General features: G+C 40.2%; 1 long non-coding RNA gene across 1 annotated transcript in view; it reads right to left on the reverse strand.

Annotated features, from left to right (window-relative positions):
* Positions 1 to 1496: 1496 nt before the first annotated feature.
* The window catches only part of LOC309861830, a 159408-nt gene continuing 136460 nt past the window's right edge, over positions 1497 to 24444 (reverse strand). The window contains exons 4-5 of the long non-coding RNA XR_014310224.1: positions 4703 to 4837; positions 1497 to 3417 (exon numbers count right to left, since the gene is read on the reverse strand). This is a non-coding gene — a long non-coding RNA (uncharacterized lncRNA). The remainder of the gene's footprint in view (positions 3418 to 4702; positions 4838 to 24444) is intronic.

Raw genomic sequence — 24444 nt, forward strand, 5'->3', positions numbered from 1 at the left:
CTCATTAAAGGAAAATCCACTCCCTGTGTAGCTGCGAAACATATGCCAACCAGAAATATTATTAAGCCAAATTTGCTCCCATTTAGGTAAAAGGATGAAACTGTCAAAAGTCTACAGTGCTATCATTTCAGAGTTAACACCTGTCAAGGAGGAAAGGAAAGAATCTTAGATGCATAATCTGTCTGAGAGTCAAGGTCAGGAGCGAGCGGGTCCTTCTTATTTTATTCATTTTTCCACAGGTACGAAAAGATTACATCTAGCAGATGGAGGCTTTTAGCATAAAATAAGCTCCTGTGGCTGCATTTACTTGCAACAACAAGAAATATATGGCTACAGATGGCCATCTGTTTCTTAATTTTAAGGTGGAGGGTAAAGAAAGTTTTTCAACTTTAGTTTTTGGATTTACTAAATAATCATTATTATTGTTAAATACAGACATCACTAACAACTCCCTTACTGCACTGCTTGTCATCTAAGATCTTGCATATTGCATGAAGGTTTTTGCCAAAATGGTAATACCGGACGTCAACATACATATTTCAATAAGGTGGTGTTGTTTTTTTTTAATGACCATGTTTGCAAATTGGCACCCATTCCTGTTGAGAGCTCAGTCTGCACTAGTGCGTTCTTCCTTGCTCTGAGTGATTTATTCACACAGAAATGGGGCTGTTCCTGCAATTACGGGACATGAAAAGCTGATGGGATTTACCGCATTTATCCTGAGATTTCCAAATAAGACCACGGTGATCAAGAATAGAATGTTAAGGCCAGACAAAAAAGACGTGTGCCTCGTGACTAACGGAGAACTTCTATGGGGCAGCCCTGCAGAAATTAAGGGGCCCAGATGTGCACACCTTGGCTCCTGAGAGGCAGACAGGGCTGCTTTGAGTATGGCACTTAGAACCTGCTCTGGTGGGAGGAACAGCACAGGAAAGATGCAGAGCTCAAGGGAATGGTGAAAGGGCCAACAAGCCAATCGAAGTGGTCACCTGCGATGCTATTCAGAATGGAAGAACTCGAGCCAACCTGACACCCGGGGTGAGTAACGCTCCATTCTGTAGGTCCTCATTTCTTGTGCCAACTTATCACGGTGCACCGAGAAGCTCCGAGTCCCTTCAGCCAATCATGTCCTCGATGGGACACTTCCCACTCGGTGGGAAGCCTGGTAGAGCAAAGCAGAACGAACATAAGTGCTGCGAAAAAAATCTGTGCCGTGAACCTAAGGGACAGCGAGCAAAGCCCAGAATAATACAGTTTCGCTAGTTAGATGCTGTCTGGGGTTTTCCCAATGCCAATTTTGGCAGTCAGGCTACAGAGCGTTGTCAGAAAATCTGAGAGTAAGGATTCCCAAGATAGATTCCCGGGCTTCTCCCCCACCACCACCCCCCACAGAGAACAGCAAGATGGATCTAGTCCCCCAGCACTCTGCGCTCATCAGACTCTTGCTAGTGTTGTCACTGGAAGGGGACAGGTTTGGAACATGGGCAAGGCTAATAAATTAAAACAGATTTGTCTTATTTCTCTGATATAGGTCTGCAGATCCATAATCTCACAGTAAGAAACGAAAATATCCAGCTAGCAGGGTTTTGCCTCCCGAACCAAATGAACAGATGCAAAAGACAACATTTCCTGCTTTTCAGAGGTCTGAGTCATCCGGGCTGCTGCCAGATGGACACATCTTAACATATTGTCATCTCCTTGGATTCAATATTAAATAATAAAGCATGTAAGCAAACTGTGTCCTGGAAACTAAAGATTTAAACTTATTACTGTCTCAGGAGAAAGTCATTGTAGGCTTCTGCAACTTAAAATAGTACCACCAGTCCAGCATGGGAACTAATGGGAGGCTCACTACTCCTCCCTGCTAACCCTGTGCCACTGGGGGCCAGCCCTGCTTATTACAGCTTTCGTCTTCTGTTAGGCCAAAAGACCTGGCCTCCTGTAACTTCAGAAAAATAAGCCTGACTTGCTGTCAGTAAACTTGGAGCTCCATAAATCAATAATTTTCACAGGCCAATCCTTTATATCGATGTTGATAACATGGCTATGTCGACACCAAACTTCTTTCATAAAATAATGACCTATACTGGCCTTTACCACCACTTTATGCAAAGCAACAGTGGGCCTTAATTTCCTAAAAACAAAACAAAAGGATCTGTTCAGGGAGTGGAATTTTGTTGATTCTTAACCTCTGGCGGTATTCTGGGAACCAGTATTTTGAGGTTCTGGAACTGCACTGTTCCGTATCGTAGCCACTAGTCATGTGTGGCTATTTTAATTTACATTAATTATAATGGCATAAAATAATTCAGTTCTTTAGTCATGAATGCCCTATTTCAGACCCCCAGACCCATGGCTAGTGGCTACCATATTAAATAGCATAGCATAGAACATTTTCATGATTTCAAAATTTCTTTTAGACAGAGCTGCTTCTTAAGTTCAAATTGGAAGGCGCCTCTTAGGTCACTCTAGTTCTACAGGCCATTTCAGCTAGAACGTTTTGTATAAAATTCCTAACAGAGTGTAAAAATGAAACTTGAGGAAGGGGAAGCTAAGATGTGTAAGGTCTTCCAAGAGCATTTTACCAAAGTGGTTAAGATCCCAGGCTTCAGGATTTGACGTTCATTCAAAACCTACCTTCTACCTGCTCCTCTAAAATAGGAGCATGTCATTTCATCTCCCAGCCTTGGATTCCTCGCTGTCCATGACCTAGCCACACATTCTCCCCATTTCCTTCTTCCCTAGTAACAGAATCCAATTTATTTCAGTAGCTGACAGAGATCTCTTGGTTTCAGAAGAATGGATCTCACCATAGATATAGAAGGCACAGTTCTATAATAGTGGGATGTTAGGGGAAATCTTCTGGGAAGAAATTTCCTTTCCAAATAAAAAGACAACACCTTGTGAGGAGCAAACTTTGACTCTTCCATCTCTTCCCTGCTGTGTGGACATAATGCCTGGAGCTACAGCAGCCATCTTGCATCCATGAGGTGTCAGGCATGAGGATAAAGGCCAGCATGCTAAGGGTGGAAGGACAGAAGGCTGGAGAGAACTTGGGCTCTGAATAGCATCATCCAACAGCCACATAATTCTTCAACCCTATGTTTAAGCTTCCATAAGTTTTGTTTACTGTTACTGATACCCAAAAGCACTCCAAACTGATATTTCATCTTTGATCAGTTAGTATTAAATTTGGCTTTTTTGGCCAAAGCCCCCCAAAATGGTGAAAGTTTCAAAGACAGAAGCTTTTATCTCTCAAGTAGAAGAGATCTGAAGTAGACAATCAAGAGAAGGTACAGCTCCATGGTTACCAGAGTCCACTAATCCCACAATTTTAGCATTTTGCTTCCATCCTCAAACTTGACTCGTGTTCCAAGATGGCTACTGGATGGCTGGCCATCACAAAGGCATTCCAGGCTGCAGAAAAGAGGAAAAGGGAAGGGTGAATGACACTTCTTCCACATGAGTTAGCTCCACTTAAGCACCCAGTCTTAAAGGTTCACACAGCACTCTCACTTATAGTTCATCCATCAGAACAGTCACATGGTTCTGGTTGCAAAGCAACCTGGGAATGTCGACTTTTTGCTGGGAGTCATTACCATCCTAACAAAATCCGAATTCTGTAAGGAAGAAGAAAATGACTTTCAGGTGACAAACACTATAAGCTAGAAGGAGCTAATACAAAATATGTGGTTCGGTGCCTGATATATAGTAAACCCTGAATAAAAGGTGAAAGTAGTACAGGAAGTGAATAAAAATATCTTCTCTTCACTTTTAAGTTACTACATATCTGGTTGATCTTTGTGACATTAATACAGTGTTCCCAAACCTTAGTTATTAGTATACCATCTTTGTGATTTTCCCATATTGGTACACTACCTATGTTATTATTTAAAATTTTCTTTAAAACAACTCGATTTTTAATTCAAGTATACTGTTCCCATAAATAGAAAATCAATATCCCTCTAACAAAGTAAAAATTATTTCTATTAAAGTTAAAATAATGCATTTGGGGTAGGAGTTAAAACCATCTCATATACCACATTTTAGAAAACATTTCTCCATTGAGTGCCTTTGAGTAAATGACATTTGTGACTGATTACCTCAAGTTGGCTCTGGTAATTAATCAATCGGTGCTGCCATTGATTTGCTTCATCTAACACTGTATGATGGAGATGATTCTTTAAATATCTTTGGTAATTAGCAAAACTGGCATTTTCTTTACATTCAACCAACCTTTAATGAGAATTGATGGCAAGAAGGATGTGGTCATGGGACTTTCCAGAAAGCTGACACATTCCACAGCTTTCTATTTTCTTTTTCAAGATCCAGACAGAATCGTATTGAGAACTAATTATGAAACACATTGTCAACTTCAACTATGTCTTCCATTTCTTTTCTTTTCTTTTGGGTCTCTGATTTATCTGTATGTAACTTTCCCCACCAGATTCTCTGACAGGACATTTAGGGTCCTCCATCATGCCTCCCTGCAGCCCTGCACACCCGCTGGAGTTCTATTCCCCATGGTCAGAGTGGTTCTGGCACTTTCAGATTGCTCTTGGCATCATGATTTCCTTAGATGTAAACCAACAACTTTGCCTCCTGTCCCATTTAACCACTAAGGCTATCACAAGGATAAAATAAGACCATTTTGTAAAAGTTGCTGGCAAAGAGAGAAGTGCTACACAGCAAGAGATGGTACCATCAAAGTAGGCTGCCTTCTTGTTCAAATGATTCTGAAGAAGGAGTTCACAGCCAGAGCACTTGACTCGCCAGCCTTCATGTGCTGTATGACCTACAGGGAATACTGTCCCTCTCTTTGTCTCCAATTCTTCCTCTGTAAAACAAAAATCACACAGGGTGGTGTGAAGATTCAGTAGGTTAATACAGATAAAACACCTAGAACACGTGGCACATGCTAAGCTCTCAAAACATGTGAGTTATTATTATTACCTTCTGCACGCAGCGAGCAAATGTGGTTGCCAATCCCAGCCCATGACTCGCTAGTGATCCATGACTAGCTCACACTGCTCTGCCATGTGCCAAGGAAATGGCATTTCTTTATCCATCTCCCTAACAGACCTGCTCTTTCACACAAGACCTGCAGAGTGGGAAACAAACAGAGGACAAACCCTAGATACAGTGTACTCCAGCAAACCTACATACACACACTACTGGAAAATTCTTTAGGTGAGGTTCACTCACTTTCAATATAAATTTTCTACCATAGATGTCCCCTCCCTCCCAAGATGTTGACCAGGAATATGGGAGGTGGATTTATGTAAAATTGGAGAAGCAAGTGCCTCCTCAAATTGATGGCACCTCGTAGCCATCACTCGAGCCCCACCATGGGGGCTAGAGTACCCTGGTATCATGCTGACTCTGGGTATGAATCAGCCACTTAGGGACCTCACAGTTGTTACCAGTTCTGTCCCTTGAATGTTATGCTACTGCTGAAATCAGTGCCTGAGGCATCCATGTCTGGTCTCTGTCAATGACAACCCAGAGAGGTTCTCACCCCAGCTCTTGCTCAAGCTACTGAGTCCCACTCACATCCTCCATCCAGAACCCAGAAGTGGGAAGGCCACCTATACCCTCCATCACACAGCATGATGTCCCCCAAACCACTGATGACAGGGCGCACTCTTGGGAGTAGGCGGGAATTCTAAGGGTCCCTCCACACCACAAAGACACTGAAGGTGACTAGTAGCTATACTTGGCCTTCTCACTGCCCAACCATGCTGGGTTGCCAAGCTTCTCTTGATACGGCTGTCCCCCAATTTGGAGCATGTCAGCCTGGAGACAATCTCTGCCCAGAAACCCAAACACACCTTGAGTCCAAAGCCACTGACATGGCCACCACCTCAACTAACCCCACCGCCCCTGCTCTGTCCAACCCAAAGTCCACAGTGGAGAGGTCAGGGCCCACATGCCAAGCCCTGTCTCTCTTGCCACTTCTCCTCACAAAGTCTCTAGCCAGATGAGCAGGATCCTACCATTCTCCTCATTACAATGTGCCATATCCTCATCCTAACCTGGGTCAGGATGACAAATAGCCCAGCCAACAGGTGGAACAGGTTTCTTTCCCACTCCGTGAAAGAAACTGTGGCTTAAACCTTCCAAGTTGCCCTCTTGATATACTAAAACTAATAGAAAATAAATAAGTCGTCCCTCCCCTTCCCTTTTCTCTCCCTAAATAAGTCAGTCAGAGAAAGACAATTATCATAGGGCTTCACTCACATGTGGAATACAAGAAACAGTGCAGAGGATTATAGGGGAAGGGAGGGAAAATGGAATGGGAAGTCATCAGAGAAGGAGACAAGCCATGACAGACTTAACTCCAGGAGACAAACTGAGGGTTGCTGGAAGGAAGGTGGGTCGGGGATGGGGTAACTGGGTGATGGCCATTAAGGAGGACACGTGATGAGCACTGGGTGTTATAGGCAACTGATGAATTACTGAATGCTATATCTGAAACTTGTGATGTACTATAGTTGGCTAATTGAATCTAAATTTAAAAAATAAATAAATAAAACCTGGCTTTTAATCTTCCTGCCTTGTCCCTAAATTTTATGTTAAATGTCAGCAGCTGATTAACTTATTCTTTACCTTTGCATTTCTGCTCTAATGTTCCTTATGCCACCTCCCACCTGAAGTGGATGAGTGACTCAGGGCAAGCTGGGAGTCAGCAAACTCTATGGAGGTGCCAAGGAAGAAAGTGAACTTGGTATTTTTTTCAAAATATTACCCCTGTTGCATTTATTAACTTGGGCAAGTTTCATAATTTTTTGACCTTCAGGTTCATTATCTGGAGAAAAAAATTATAATGGTTCTAAAACATAGAATAATGGGGATGATTAAAATTTTATGTATGATGGGGTGCCTGGGTGGCTCAGTGGGTTAAATAAAGCCTCTGCCTTCAGCTCAGGTCATGATCCCAGGGTCCTGGGATCGAGCCCCACATCGGGCTCTCTGCTCCGCGGGAAGCCTGCTTCCTCCTCTCTCTCTCTCTGCCTGCCTCTGCCTACTTGTGATCTTGTCTGGAAATAAATAAAGAAAATTTTTTAAAAATTTATGTATGAGCAGAGACACGTGAGCAAATAGCCATACCAGCATTATTCATAATAATCCCAAACTGGAAAAATTCTAAATGCCCATCAATTTGTGAACAGACAAACAAAAATTTGTATAAGTATATAATAAAATACGCTTTGGTAACAAAAATGGATGGAGGGCTGGCACGTGGTACTCCATGAGTGGATCTAAAAAACGTGGGCTTACGTGAAAGAAGCCAAGTCAGGCTCAAAGACTACATAGCGTATGATTCTCTTTACATGCAATATCCAGAAAAGGCGAGTCCATAGAGACAGAAAGTAAAGCAGTCCAGGGCTGGGAGAGGAGGGAAAACGGATCACAACCAGGCACCAGAGAGGAACTCGGGGTGATGGCGATGTTCTAAAACAGGCTTGTGATGATGGTGCACAAGTCTATATTTTATACCCAAATCACTGAACTGCGTATCTGCACTGAGCAAATGTTCTGATATATATCTATACCTTGATGAAGTGGTTCCTAAGAATGTTGGTGCAAGTGTGTGTACCCACACACAGGGCCTGGCACAGAGTCACCCCTTAACAGTGATCACATCTCTTACCATGTTACTGAAATGTGTATTACTGCTCTCAAACTCTCATTTCCTGTCCCTTCCGTAACTATTGCCCTAAAATAACTTGAGAGCTATTTATGTTTAGAGGATCATCTGCTTACCAAAAATGCCTATTATCAAATTCTTAGCATGTTCACAAACTCCAAGAGCCACAGTGGAAGGTCAACAAAGGTCCTCGTGATTTTATTGTACTTGAAAATAAAAGACAAACATACCTTGTGAGAGGATTACTAGAATTCTCAACCGCTCTTTTGTCTGTTGCGAAAGTCAACTTTCCAAATCACAATACTCGAGACTATAAATGAATAAATAAATAAAAACGAAAGCATTCCGCACACCTGCTTTAATCAGGTGCTGCGGCCTTTTTACAGAATGTTAATGTTTTCTACTCGTCCCTTCAATTTTTATAATGAATGCTTCCTCCCCAATGTCTAAAAGCATAACTACATCACCCACTTAGAGCTTGTAACCATGTGTTGCCCTTCACAAGGTAATGTCTCTTTCCGCAGGAAAAGAAACCTGAGGCACACGCACCCCTCTCATTAACCAAGTACTCAGGCACAAATTTATGCCTTTTCCTCAAGCAAACTTCTTTTGTTTTACTTCAAATATGACTGACCAGTCTACACTCTCCAGGATCCAAGGCCTCTTCGGCTTCTTCCTCATTTGTCCTGTATCCAAAATCCAAAATTCATTCCTTTGGTCTCCCCAAAACTAGAGATCTTTTCCCTCTAGCCAGCCAGGCTGCTAACTTCCCAGTCCCCCTGTGCACACACATCCTTCTTGCTCACCACCTGCCAATGAGACTGTACTCCCACCATTAACCCAACCACAAAGGCCTTCACCCCACCAGGTCCTCTGTGACCTGGCTTCAGACTCCCCTTTTACTCAACACTAAGGACAACATACATTCCATTATCTGGCATGCATGTATTTCAGAATAAGTGGCACTGTTTTTCTCCAGCATTAATTAGGTTACAAATTTCTCAAAGATAAAAATCAATGCTTCCACTTCTTTAAGAGTCCTCTGTCTCTCTCCTCCTCCTATCTCTCTGTCTCTGTCTCTGTCTCTCTTAGAGGTGAATTCCTCCAGCTTAGTGGTTCTCAAAGCCTAGTCCCCATCCTTAGGGTCATCTGGAAACTTGCTAATAATGCAAAAACCTCAGCCCCCACCCCAGACCAAATGAATCTGAAATTCTGAGGATAGGAGCCAGCAATCCTGATTTCACAAGCCCTCCAGGTAACTCTAATGCAAACTGACACTGAAGACCCACTGCCCTAAATCAAGTGTCTGTGGAATACAACACCACTGTCACTGGGATCAATGGTCTACACACTGTGAAATCCTTCTATGTTACCTGTATTCCTAAAATGTCAGACCTCTGTCACCCTCCAGACATTCTGCCTTTACTGTAGCCACACTACCACAAAATGAGAATTAAAGCAAATCAACTGGTTGACTTCCAGTCTCCAGAGCTGAGCTGACTTTATCACTGATCATCATCAGCGATTCTGATGGAAGTGAAAGGTCCCTTTGGTGAGAACCATCTTGGCTTGTGCTCCATTGAAAGCAGAGATGGGAGAGGGTCATCTGTGACAGGTAGAGAAGGATCAGTATAACAGGAAAGATTTTTTTGCAGCAAAGCTTTGACCAGGACTTAGAAAGTATAGTGCAATGACTTAAAAATTTCTTTATTTAAAAAAAAAGAAAGTGGAGAAGAGGGAATAGGGGGTCATTTTCAACAGCTGGTATGATGGGCATATTAGCAGACTGCAAAGGTATATTAATCTTAATTTGTTAAAAAAAAACAAAAACAAAAACAACAAAAAAAAACCCACAAAACAAAAACAACTCCTTTTAAGGTATCGCTGTTTTTTTAATATTTGGAACCTCTAAGAAGACATCTCATTTTCTGTAGTCTGAAAACAATACACTTCAAAAGTCTTTGAAAAAGAACATAAGAGCAGTAGTGAAAGTATTTGCCCTAAAAGGCCAGTTTTTACAGATATTGGGAGGGAAGAAAATTGGGATCCAGGTGAATGAAAGCTATAAACCCTTAGCGAGTGAGCACTGCGTAGATGTAAGTCTCTCTGTAAGGTGATCACCACCTCCAACAGCAAGCCAGCATCATTCCCCCACGGACCTACGGCAACAGCCTCCCTGCTTCCATTAATGCCCCGCATATAGCAATGGAGAGACTTCTAAAACATGAATCAGCTCACCTCCCTGCCTATCCAGCACCCCACTTCCAAGGTTGCATTCTCACTCAGAGTCAAGTTCACAGTCTTATCCTTACCCTGCTCCACCCTAGGTGGCCTGTGCTCTTCCCACAAGAAGACCTGTCAAGTCTTGCCCTACTTCCTCTTTGGTGCTTCCTCCCTCCACTCCACTCCCCATGCCTTACTGCTGTCTTTTAAACACATCGAACACATTCCTACTTCAGGACCTTTGCATCTGCTGTTGCCCCACCTGGAACCCTCCTCTCTCCATAACTACAGGCTGCTTTTCGCACTTCCTTCTGTCTCGATTCATAAATCGCCACAGCAGAGAAGCCACCTACAGAAAAGAGCACATGCGCCCCTCTTATCACTCTCTGTCCTTCTTCCCCTTCATTTTTCTCACACCTGATGTATTATATTCTTATTTTTTAGCCTCATCCTTCTTGAGAATACTAGTCCCATAGAAACAGAAATTCTGTTTTATTCATTTCTATACCCTCAGCACCTAGAACAATGCCTGGCATACAGTAGGTGCTCAGTAAATACTTAGCAGATGAAATAGTTAAATGGATGAGGGACTATTAAGTGCTAAGGATACAAAAAGATAAGCTACAGACCCCTGCCTTCAATGGGCTCTTAATGAGGTTTATATTTGTGTCTTTTCTCATCTTGAAGAAATTAAAATAGGTTGCATAGGTCAGTTCCCCAACATATATCTGTTTCTCGTGTTCACATCTGAGAAATATGTAAACATATCAGTACCCAAGTTGTTTCTAGAAACCGGCTGGTAAATCAAATTCATAAGGACAGTGTTGAAAATTCTGTCTCTCTAAAAACCAATCTGTCACCATTCACTAGAAGTAGCTGCATTGCTTCACTCTGTCTGATGGTAGAGCCAGGTGTCTAGAGGTTAGTTAATAACCGGTAGGTGACTTTGCTCAAATATTAGTCCCAAGGAAACAGGAGTGATGCACCTTTAAATGCTTCTAACTGCAAGAAGGTCAACAAGATTTATGGTTTACCTAACGCGTAAAATCCTTCACTTCATAAATGATTCCCTGGAGAGCTGGAGAATACTCAATAACCTTTCTTCCATGAAGGCAAGTAAAATAAACGTTACTATTAGAAATGCAACTTGCTCATTAAGGGAGAGCAGTATGTCATGAGATGGACGTTAGCAATATTTTTCTTCTCTCCTGCTTTGTTTTAATGAAGGAAACATTATGAAGACATGCTGTCTCACGTTAGCCAGTTATGGGAGAAAATGATGTTTTTCCTTCCAAGTTTTTAAATTCCAAGTGATGACTCACTAAATCCTACCCCCAAAACTACTATTGTGCTGTATGTTAACTATCAGGGATAAAATGGTTTTACTTACACTCACCCTCCAGATAAAGCTCACTTGTGGTATTATTTGGTCCCTTGGTTACTGTATTTCTGTACAGTGGAATCAAGAAATAATCGCTTTTAGCACAAACCAGGACCTACTTGTGAAATATTAACCAACCATTGCATAACAATGCCCCTGCAGAACCTAACTCAGGGCATAGTTTCCAAAGGACTCCTATGAAAATATATCCAAAGATTTTAAGTTAGATAAATGGATGTCTAATAGGAGAAATTCTTAGACAAAATCAAAGATGTAAAATATCACAAAGGTTGAAACCTGAACCTTTGTGAATTGACTTCACGTGGGTTGTATCCCATCTCTGCATATCCCCACGTACCCAGAGTAAGCATCTGACCTGTCTGCAGGGGTTCCTAATCCCCCCAGGAGGAGGCCATCACTGGAAAATTCTCCCATGCCAAGCTGGGCAAGTGGGGCTTTCTGATGAGAATCAGTCCTCTGATTCTCCAAAAAAACACCTGCCGAAGGGACTGGTTTGGTTTCAGAGTTCCCTCCGGACCAGTAACAATGAGCCTCCTTTCACTGGCCTGGCATTAAAGACCGGTCCAACGAGAGTTGTGTCCATAACACCCAATGTTCACGCATCAGAAAGAGTCAGAAGCCTGAAGGCTGCTTGGTAACACATTCCCTTTCCACAGATGGCTCTTACAGAGGGCTCCACTGTACTTCCAGTCCCGATGGCTTCAACTGTAGAGAAGTTCCTGTGTTCAAATCCCAGACAGTAAATCTCCAGCCAAGCAAGAGGGAAAATCAGAAACTCCAGCAAGCCCTGAGAGTCCTCACCTTGGGTCATTCTGGGGCATGACTTTCTGTTCTGAACGGTTCTGTGGTGTGGTCTCTCAAGCTACATGGTGGATAGTAGACCCAAGGACACAAGTAGGTCCACCAGTAGGCACTTCAAAAAAGGGGGGTGTGGAGTTCTATTGCCAGAACTTACCAAGATAGAGGGACATTAGAAGAGGAATGAAGAGAAGATGGGAGGATGTCTGTGGGTAAGAGAAAATGAAAAGCTTTTGCTGACATGTCAGCAAAGGATTCAGGCAGCTTAAGACCCTAAGATCTCTCAAATCCCCTAGGGTATAAAGAAAAAAGTAAACAAGATACAAAGTTACCCTAAATGTGAAGAAAGACAGAGGCTACAGTTTCCCAGGATGACTAGGTTAGGGGCCCAGGGAGCCTTTCCTCTCAGTAATACTCCAATGCTTGAGTTGACTTTTACTCTGAATGATTTGTTGGTAATATTTCTAAATATATGAAGTATATTTATTTATAAGATCTAGAGACCTACAGCCTTTATAAATAATAGTAAATAACATTAGGGAAAAGACTTTAAAGACCTTAGAGGATACATCGGGGAAGACTTTATGGTACCCAAAGATTTTACAGATATAAACACCCCAGGGGGAGTTGGAAACCCAACAGATTATGATTACAGGAATACCAGCTTACCCCAACAGTTTCTCCAATAGGACCTTAATGCAGCAGCATGAAATCAATCCATGTGAGACTGGTTTGTGTCTTATGGATTCATCCCATTATGAAATATTTTATCGATTCACTCAGAGGCATTTGCCTTATCAGCCTAGGGCCCTCAGTGGAAGTGAAGACGGTGTACAGCCACGGTTAGCATGTGGGCTCTGGACTCAGACAAGCCTCAGCGAGGACTCAGCTTTCCCACCATGAGCTGAGGGCACAGGCAAGTTCCTAACCCTCCAAATCTTGGTTTCTTCACATGCTCCAATTATGCCCGTCTTGCAGAGATCTTTTAGAGTTGTGCTAAGAGTTAAATGAGATAATATGGATAAAGCCTGTGGCCCAGTGCCTGGAGTAGCATCAACACAAGATGCCACTGAAAGAGAAGGGGCTACAGGAAGGGTTCAATAGAACTGAACAATAGGGGCGTCTGGGTGGCTCAGTGGGTTAAAGCCTCTGCCTTCAGCTCTGGTCATGATCCCAGGGTCCTGGGTTCGAGCTCCGCATCAGCCTCTCTGCTCAGCAGGGAGCCTGCTTCCTCCTCCCTCTCTGCCTGCCTGTCTGCCTACTTGTGATCTCTATCTGTCAAATAAATAAATAAAACCTTAAAAAAAAAAAAGAACTGAACAATAGACAAGTCAAGTGAGACACCAGGCCCTGGTGGAAAGAGGAAGCAGATTGACTGAAGATGTTTATAGAGCCAACCATGGCAGGTAGATTCTGAATCTACGTCTCATTCATCTTTTGCCTATGCATTTCCAAAAGTCAGTGAAGGGAAGGGCTCAGCATATCTTGCTCAAACTGAATTGAATTTGCAAACTAGGCAAGACTTCAGAACTAACATCCACCAGTATTTTATCCCACTCGAATACCTACATCTGTTGTTTTTCATTTTCAACACCAAACGGAATATTTAAGTGCTGATTTATTCCCTTATTTATTTCACATGACTTAGAACGGTGTGTGAAAATGGCTAAATATTTTTTAATGACTGTTAAGTAGTTCCCACGTGTCCCATGCTGCAAGGGAAAAGAAAGAAAAGGAGGAGACGCCCACTCTAAAAAGGGGGGATCTAAATGGGCGCACAAAGCATCCAAAAAAATCTAGAAGGAATGATGTGGCCTGTTACAAAGAAAAGCAACAATAATGCACTGTTTTAAAACAGACAAAGTATCTCTTTAAAAAAAAGCTAGCTTTTAAAAAAAGGTCAGAGAAGTTTAAGGTTTACTCAAGTGTAAATGTCAATTGGAATAAGTGATACCTGTGAGAAAATGGGGAGACCACTGACCTTTTATCCGAAAGAAGGCTAGAAATGATATCTAAGGAAGGTGAGAGGCGGGAAAAAATTGTCAAGATTTTGAGCAAGAGAAAGAGGCAAGAACGAAGGAAAATCTAATTAAAATCAAAATTGTTAGTTCCACACACAAGATTCTTTAAGTTACCAAGCTATACCCGATCTGGTTAAACTTTTTAAAAGATGGTATATTGAGTTATTAACTGATCCACCAGCAAGGAAGATTTTACTCAGGTCTCAGGGTGGTCCCAGACCACCTCTGTTCACCTCAGACCTGGACTTCATGCTCAAACATACTTATTCCTGGTAGTCCCAGAAACTTCCATGTTCACACTGAAAAAATATGCTCACTGGTACAACTTAAACAAATATCCCAGAATTTGTGATTTTTCTCTTGATTGGTTTGACTGGGTTATTTGCTCATCCCAGAGCCAATCACTGTGATGGGGATGGGGGGGGCGGGGGTCATGCTGATTGGCTTATGCTGCTCAAAGCCTGTCCTTAGAGCTGAGAGTTAGGTCTGTCCCACCCAAATCACACGGCTTGGCATACTGTGATCCATAGGAAGAAGATGGAGTCAGAGGAAAGGGCACAAGGTAAGCCACAAAAAGATAACCCCTACACACAAAGACTACATTTCTCTTTGAAAACAAACATTATGCCTATGACTGAGCTAAGCTTTCTTCAAAAATTTGAAATGAAGTAACTTGCTTTCTTAAGAGAACAGCACTGAAGCATCCTTGTAAAACTCACAAACTTATCACCAACATTTTTTATTATCTAAAGATACTATATCTATAAAAAAGCACCAGAAAATCAACTTAGATGAAAAATCTTCATTAAAGTTGATGAGAAAAAAGTGTTATTTTCTTAAATATTCAATATCACTAGAACACTTTATAAAGCTTTTTGTAATCAAACTCTTCTATGCTTTCCAGCTTTATCTTCTTTACACTCTATGCTCACCCCATACTTTCTATATAGTCAACATTTTTACCAGGCTTCTCATAATTTCTTCTACTGCATCATAATTTTCACATATCAGTGATTTTAGGTTATTTTCTTGAATTCCATTTTACCTCTACTAGTGGCTTATTAAATATACCTCTTTCTAATATTTTTAGTTCCTTCCCTAGGATTTATCAGTCTATCTTCAAATATTATGTTACTTCATGTAGGATATAAGAACTTCACAACAGCATACTTCCAATTCCTCCCTCCATAATTTATTCTGATGTTGTTGTGCATTTTACTTTTATAGACACTACACCAAATACATCATTACCATTTGTGCTTTAGACAGTCAGTTATCTTTCAAAATGATTAAAAAATAAGAATAAACCCACATCACTTGCCATCAGGGAACTACAACTCAAAACCACAATGAGATACCACCTTACACCAGTCAGAATGGCTAAAATTAACAAGACAGGGAACAACAAATGTTGGTAAGGATGTGGAGAAAGGGGAACCCCCCTACACTGTTGATGGGTATGCAAGCTGGTGCAACCGCTCTGGAAAACAGTATGGAGGTTCCTCAGAAAGTTAAAAACAGAACTACACTATGATCCAGCAAACCTAGTGCTACTGGGTACTTACCTGAAGAATAAACTATGTACTATACCTTGGCTGATTGAATTTAAATTAAACACACACACACACACACAGAGAGAGAGAGAGAGAGAGCTTTCGCACAGCAAAGGAAACAGTCAACAAAACTAAGATGCAACCCACAGAATGGGAGAAAATATTTAGGAATGACGTTTTGGATAAAGGGCTGATATCTAAAATCTATAAAGAACTTACCAAACTCAACACCTATAAAACAAATAATCCAGTCAAGAAATGGGCAGAAGACGTGAAGAGACACTTCTCCAAAGAGGACATCGAAATGGCTAACAGACACGTGGAAAAAATGTTCACCAACACTAGCCATCAGGGAAATACAAATCAAAACCACAGTGAGACACCACCTTATACAAGCTAGAGTGGCCAAAATTAACAAGACCGGAAACAAGAAGTGTTGGCGAGATTGTGGAGAAGATGGAAACCTTCTTGCACGGTTGGTGGGAATGCAAGCTGATATAGCCACTCTAGAAAACAGTATGGAGATCCCTCAGAAACTTAAAAATAGGGGCGCCTGGGTGGCTCAGTGGGTTAAAGCCTCTGCCTTTGGCTCAGGTCATGATCCCAGGGTCCTGGGATCAAGCCCCGCATCAGGCTTTCTGCTCAACAGGGAGCCTGCTTCCCACCACCCTCTCTCTGCCTGCCTCTCTGCCTACTTGTGATCTCTGTCTGTCAAATAAATAAATAAAATATTAAAAAAAAAAAAAAAGAAAAGAAATTTAAAAATAGAGCTACCCTATAACACAGCAATTGCACTACTGGGTATTTATCCCAAAGATACAGATGTAGTAAAAGGAAAGGACACATGCACCCCAATGTTCATAGCAGCAATATCCACAATAGCCAAACTAAGGAACTAAGTTTGGAACTTAGATGTAAGGAACTAAGATGTCCTTCAAGACAAATAGATAAAGAGGATATATACATGTATGCAATATATTACTCAGCCGTCAGAATGGATGAATACCCACCATTTGCGTCGACTTGGATGGAACTGGGAGGGATTATGGTAAGTGAAATAATTCAAGCAGAGAAAGACAATTATATGGTTTCATTAATAAGTGAAACATAAGGAATAGAACAGAGGACCACAGGCTAAGGGAGGGAAAACTGAATGGGAAAAAATCAGAGAGGGAGACCAACCATGACTCTGGACTCCAGGAAACAAACTGAGGGTTACAGAAAGGAGGGGGTTGGAGGGATGGGGTTATTGGGTGATGGATATCAAGGAGGACATGTGTTGGGATGAGCACTGGGTGTTATATGCAACACTGGGTCATTTGAACACTACAACGACAACAACAAATATATATATTTTATATATTAAATATAGTTATATAAAATATTATACAAAATAAAATAAGAATAAAATTTCCTTCTGTTTATCTTCATTTTTACCATTTTTAGAGCTCTTTAGTTCTTTGTCGACATCCACGTTTCTGTCTGATGTCATGTTACTTGTGCCTGAGACCTTTCCTTACCATTTCTTCTAGTATAGGTCCACCGGCAATAAATTCTCTCAGCTTTTATTTACCTGAAATATTTCTCTACTTTACCTTCAATTGTGAAAGATCTTTTCATAGGGTATAAAATTCTGCATGGCCTGGGGTTATTCTCCTTTCATCAATTTAAAGACATCACTTTACTGCCCACTGACTTGTACATCTTCTGGAAGAAATCAGCTGTAATTTTTACCTTTATTCCCTTCAGTGTGTCTTTTTTTATGAGTGTTTTCAAAATTTTGTTATTACTAGTTTTCAGCAGTTTGTATGTGGGTTTAGTTGTGTGTGTTTTTGTTGTTATTTTCAATTTTTTTAATCATTCTGGGAGTTTTCTGAGTTTCCTAGATATGTAGTTTTGTGTTTTTAATCATTTTTGGAATATTCTCAAATATTTCTTCTGCCCCATTCTGTCTCCAAGATTTTCTTCCTAGTGTTCAACTACACAAATGCCAAACCATATGATATTGTACCACAACTCTTGGATATTCTGTTATTTTTCTCATTGTGTTTGCAGTTTGAGTAATTCTTACTGACCTATCTTCAGTTCATTGATTCTCTCCTTCTCTGTGTCAAGTCTACTGGTAAGCCAAAAAAAAGAATTATCTCTGATATGTGTGTGGATGTATTCTTGTGTGTGTGTGTTTCTGGAATTTCTATGTAACTGTTCCTTATAGCTTTTATCTCTCCACTGAAATTCCCCATCTGTTCTTATATGTTAGGTTGTCCACTTTTTTCATAAGTAATCATAACTACTTTAAAATCCCTGACTGATAATTCTAACATCTTGGTCATCTCTGAGTCTGGTTTTGTTAATTACCTTGTTTCTTGACAATGGATTGATTTGTTTTTTTAATTCCTATTTTGTATGTCTCATGATTTTTATTAAAGGACAGATATTGTGTGTGGACCAGTGAGATCCATAGTATTTATATCTGGAAATGGGCACAGTTACACTTAGGTCAGCACATCAGTGTCAGGGATTGAGTCATTCTAGCAAACATAATGCAACAGAGGCTAGAAATGTGCTCATAAAATTATACCCGATCTTTTGAGCCTCTGCTTTTTTCTCTAGCAATAATGGATCCTTGGGTATTTCAGAGGATTACAGAGTACTGCCCTTCCCCAGCAGCTTAAGTCTTTTGCTCTGTCAGGAGATACGGTTCAGGGCAAGAATCCAATCCCCTCCTCCATACCCACATTAATGAGGATGACTCTCTCTGATCTCTTGCCTTGCCTCCAAACTCTCTTGTGAATACTTGGAAAGATATATAGAAAAGAGTCTGAGAGTAGTACAAACCTTTCTTGTGACAGAGGGTAAGCTAGTACATACTCACCCTAAAAAAATTCATTTGAATGTTATTTAATTTCTTCTTACCCATTTGTACAACAGCCTCCCTTCTTCCTGTCTTTGTCACAGAAGAGACAATCTACATGTCAAGTCTCCCCTTGACGGGACTTCTTCCATCTCAGACTAGAGGCTGGTTGCTCTGTGACCTCAGCTCTCTAATAGGTTCAAAAACAAGTTATGATTTTGTAATCAGCTGAATTTTTCTCATTGCTCTAATGGGACTGATGTTCTTTTCAACTTTCTATATCCTAAATGGAAGCATAAATTCTCTATGCTTGTATACATAATAAAAGCCAATATGTGTTGCCTACTTAGGACATGACTAGCATAGAACTATAGGATTTACATGGATTAGCTCATTTAATCCTCACCATTTTTACATTCATTCCCTAGGTTGGAAAATCAAGACACAGAGCAGTTAACTTACTTGTCCAAGGTCTCAGTTACCAAGTGGCAGACACTGAAGAGAAACCCAGGCAGTCTGACTCAAGGGAAGTGTTACAACTCTATATTGTTTCCTCTGCCCTATGAGCTCCTGGAGGACAGAGACAAGTCTTATTCTTGTGTTTATTTTTCCAGAGTCTTTCACATCCTCTCATTCAAAAGATGCATTCAACCAATGTTTGTTGAAAAAAAGAATTAAAAGCCTTCCTCCCACACTTGAAAATCTAAGTGGGTTTTGGAGGCAATAACCTAGTGAGGGGCTCACCCAATCTTGTTCTCACCTCCCAGTCTCACACACAGGAACTGTATGTCATAACACATGATGATAAAAAGTCCCTAGTACCTTGAACAATCTCCTCCCCATGCTGAACAAGTAAATCCATGACAAGAAAGCAATGATTAATGGCTTCTCTGCCAAGTGATGTTTGCTTGATCAACAAGAAATATGATCCATATTTCATATGTTTCCCTAAACTTCAAATATAGAGACTGAAAGTTCATACTCTGTTCTATCTAGCTATGACTTCATACTGTGTGTTTTTTCCCCTCCTCTCATCCCGATTAACCAATAAAAACTTAAAAGGGAAAATCTATAAATTGTACTTCTCTATATCCCACATGGTACATAATGCAAAGCTCTACAAATACCTGTTGAATGAAGGAATGAAAAAGATTAACTTTAACTGCTCCAATGTTGCAGTCCAAACAAACCATGTTAGAGTGACTTTCTTCTACTGAATGCTGGAAATTTTTAGGATATATATGATTCAAAGGCTTGGCACCAAACTCTTTCAGAGATAAGTCACTTTTATCCAACATGAGGGAATGTCAATCCTAAATCTTTGTATTTGATATTCTCCTTCTGATTCCTCAACCTGAAAGGATGTCTCACTTGGGAAATATAAAATCTAAATTCTTTCCCAAGTTTTGCCATTTATTAACATTAAAAAATTAGGATAATGATATCTCAGAGGCTGAGTTGTTGTGAAAATCAGTAAGTTGACAAATGCAAAAATACCTCAGAAATTATAAAGTACTACATAAATGTCTGTTTCTTATTACAATCATTTCCCCCTTGGGTCAATGCATTTAAACCCTATGCTTAATAACTGAAATAATAATAATAATCAATTTTTATTGAAGGCTTACAGGATTCTAGGCTATAATATCCTTTAACCTTCACCAAAATCTCATGTATTAGATACTATCATTAGCTCCATTATAAAGGAAACACTGAGACTCGGTGAGTTTTAAAGGGCTGGGTTAAGGTCAAACAATAAGTTACCGAGTTTGGATTCAAACCAGAGCAGTCCAGTTCCAGAAACCCCACTCTTTAGCACAGCTCTCTGCTATCTCCTAAATAGAAAGTAGAGGTTTTGTTAAATCTGGTTATTGAAAAGCTGGTTAGAGAGTGAGATCATGGGACACCTCATTGGTTCTCTTCTTGACCATCATCTTTACACTATCCCCAGATGATCTCTTCTACCTTATTGCTTCAAGCATCACCTATGTGCTAATAGTATTCAAATCTCTGTCATCCTGGACTTTTATATTCATATATCTACCCAACCAGTCAGTCATTCATTTATTCAGCAAATATCCGTAAAACATCTATTTGTCGGGCCTGACCTAGGTGTTAAATGGAGCATAAAATAAATAAGAGACCTGATCTCATGGGATTTACTTTATGCAGGGTGGAGAAAGGCAATCAATAAATATATTTATTAATTTAAAGTAATGCAATAATATCACATAGTGTTACACTGCATGAATGTTTCAAGGATGAGCATTCCAAAAGGGAGAGTCTCGTGGAAGCTCTATTGCTTTCTCTAACAGACTCAAAAGTCAACAGAGTCACTCACCTCACTCTATTCACTAAAAGTGAATCACTAAAGACCAACCCATATTCAAGGGGAGAGGAATGAAAGCCCATCTTTTGATAAAAGGCATGCCAAAGAATTTCCTAATATACTTTAAAACTATCACCCCAGCCATTGTTTCCAACCTTCAGAGGGATATGAGCATCTCAGGTCCTCTAGTTAAATCTGACAGCTTTAGGTAAAGCTGCTTTACCTATACACCCCCAGTATAAGCTCAACTATATTCTTTAAGGAACAACTCTAGAACTCCAGGAAGATAGCTCTGTCCATTCTGCCCAATGTAACCCTTTGTCTTCCCTCTTGAGCTCATAGCACCCACTCTTTCATCATGACACTGCCTTGATGACTATTCCATATTTCAACCCATATCAAAATAGAACTTCTGGTCTCTTCATCTGGGTCACTGGCTCCCAGAGAAATATGTATTATGCATATGATTTCTGAGTATCTCTCACAGTATTTTAAATGGAGATACATCATAGAGCATGGAACAGAGAGAGGAAGGTAGGAATTTTTCTCTATTTTCTGAGAATACTTATTGCTCTAAGACATAATCTATCTTTTACACTATGAACTATAAAATACACACACACACACACACACATAGTGTGGGTCACTCAGTAAATTATACTGAATATCACGTTCTCTGATACTTAGGAAGACCTTAAAGATCACCTAAGGCTCAACCACCCTATTTTTAGCTTGAGTTTTACAAACACTGTTTATTTAATTCACATAATAAACTCATGAGAAAGATACTATTATTATCTGTATTTTTCCCATGAGAAAAAGAAAGCTGGAGAAATCTATCCTTTAATTTTACCTCAGTCACCATGTGGAAGCTCAAATGTGGGTCTTCCTGAGTCCAAATTAGGGGGGTGCTCATCAATGAGGAATCTCAGATCTGAGAAACTTGTCCAAGATTAGGATTAGTTTCCTGATTCCCAAACCACTGTTTTACTCAGATAAATGGGTGAAATCTCTTTTCTTACTAAATACGAAATTAGAATCACTTCACCTCCAACCTAAAATTTCAGATCATATATTTTATCTTCATTTTTTCCCCCTCTTGAGCCTGAATTCAAATAAGCGGGAAAAGGTGAAAGGGCAAAAAAAATAAAAATCATAGAAAGAGGGAGCTCTGATAATACAACATCTTGCCATATGAAAAGGTCAAATGATGCTGTTTCAGTCTGTAATAGGCTGCAATTTGAGCAACCCCAGCCATGAAATACCGGGCAATTTCCTGACCTTTTTAGCTGTGGCTGCAAGTGCTTTGATTCTTGGGATACTCTATATCTATATTTGAAACTAACTAAAAAAAAAAAAAAAATGTTTCTCGAAACTCTGCTCTCATGATATAAAATATAACCTACAGGCATGATGAACAATGGTTGGTGATGGTTTCTTCGTTTGTTTGCTGTGCTTCATTTTGGCTGCCAAATACTGAATGTCCTTCCTATCACTGCAGATGTCTCATCTTAAGAATCTTGGTGGGTGGCAACATCCACCTCCCACCACAGAAGCTGAAAAAGCAAGACACTCCTCTCCCAGCCTCCATTGCAATTAGGGCATTAAAACCTGATCTTAATCAATCAGATGCCTTTATCCTGGACTTTGAATAAGGACATAATGATTCAAATGAGCAGAAACAGAGGAGAATCTGTTCTGGAAATGGGAGTAACAATAGTAGTAGAAGTTTCCAATTTCCAAAGACATCAGACAGGGGACAGCATCGTCTGCCCATTGCCAGTGGAAGCCATGCCATCCACATTCTACAGAGGGGACAGCATTGTTTTCACAAACTGGTTCTATGTATGATTTTGGCAGTGGTTGTAGCTGCTGCCCATGATCCCTTGTTTCTGTCCGTATTCTGAGCCTGGATTTCCAACCTTCCCAGGTATTCCTTGGCCAAACCAATATCACTTTAATAAATCCCTTTCCTGTTTAAGTCATCCAGAGGCACTTTCTTTTGCTTGTAACTAAGAACGCTGATATATCAAGGAATAAGACTAAAATGTGACAAAAAATATAAGGGGTGGGTGAGGTAGAATTTCTTTTAAAAATGATATTCAAATGTACTTGATGAAAAAAAAAAATCTCACTCAAACTGACTCCTGTACAAAGGAGCCAGTACTCCTGGGTATGATCACATTTTCACAATTTGTGAAAACAGGATCAAGATCTAAACTGATTTCCCACTCAAATCCTGGTTTCTGTCTAGATAATCTCTATCTCTGTCAAGGATACTGTCAATTTTCTCATCACTCAAGCGTGAAAGCCCCACAATTGTCCTCATCGTTCTCCTCCCTTATATCCATCAACCAAATCCTTTCTATTTTCCCTAATAATGATTTCTCTCAGTTCTCTTCCTGCCTTCATACTCCCAATGGCCAAACTTGATACAAAAATGTATCACCTCCTACATGAGTTATTGCTATAATTTTTTAACTGGCCTACCTGTCTCCCGTATGTCCCGTGCCAAATTAATTTTCTCAAGACATTGTGTCTCATCACTCTCTAGATGAAAACCCTCAGTAGCTAACCACTATCTACAGGATAAATTCCAAACTGTTCAGCATGACATATGAGACTCCTCCTGATCTGATGGTTTCTTACCTCCCTAGTTGGACCACCACGTGCACTATAATAGTATTTGACCAAACGAAATATTTTTAAACATAGTATACTGATTTTTATTTTTTTAAAGATTTTATTTTATTTGACAGAGAGAGAGACACACACAGAGAGAGGGAACACAAGCAGCAGGAGAGAGAGAGGGAGAAGCAGACTCCCCGCACAGCAGGGAGCCCGATGTGGGGCTCGATCCCAGGACTCTGGGGTCACGACCTGAGCCCAAGGCAGACGCTTAGCAACTGAGCCACCCAGGTGCCCCAATATACTGATTTTCAAATAAAATTAAGAGATAATAATGTATGCTAAAATAGAGAATATGTATACAATTAAAAATTACTAAATATGTTTCTAGAAGATTTTTATGGCCACAATATTAAAACAACCAATGCTAAAAATAACTGTCATGTACAAAATGCTTATTATGTGACAATGTTCTAAATGTTCTATTAGTATTGTCTATATAAATATTACAGCAAATCTATAAGGTGGGTGTTATTTACATGTGGAAAAACTGCAGTGCTGACAGACTGAGGAATATATTCAAAATCATTCAGCAAATAAATGTAGTGCAAAAATTCAAATGCCATGTTGAATAGCAGTGCTATTCAACATAGTACTAGAGGTCCTAGCCTCAGCAATCAGACAACAAAAGGAAATTAAAGGCATCCAAATTGGCAAAGAAGAAGTCAAATTATCACTCTTCGCAGATGATATGATACTATATGTGGAAAACCCAAAAGACTCCACTCCAAAACTGCTAGAACTTATACAGGAATTCAGTAAAGTGTCAGGATATAAAATCAATGCACAGAAATCAGTTGCATTTCTCTACACCAACAGCAAGACAGAAGAAAGAGATATTAAGGAGTCAATCCCATTTACAATTGCATCCAAAACCATAAGATACCTAGGAATAAACCTAACCAAAGAGACACAGAATCTATAC

This window comes from Mustela nivalis (genome assembly GCF_964662115.1).
Source record: "Mustela nivalis genome assembly, chromosome: 3".
NCBI classification, from domain to species: domain Eukaryota; kingdom Metazoa; phylum Chordata; class Mammalia; order Carnivora; family Mustelidae; genus Mustela; species Mustela nivalis.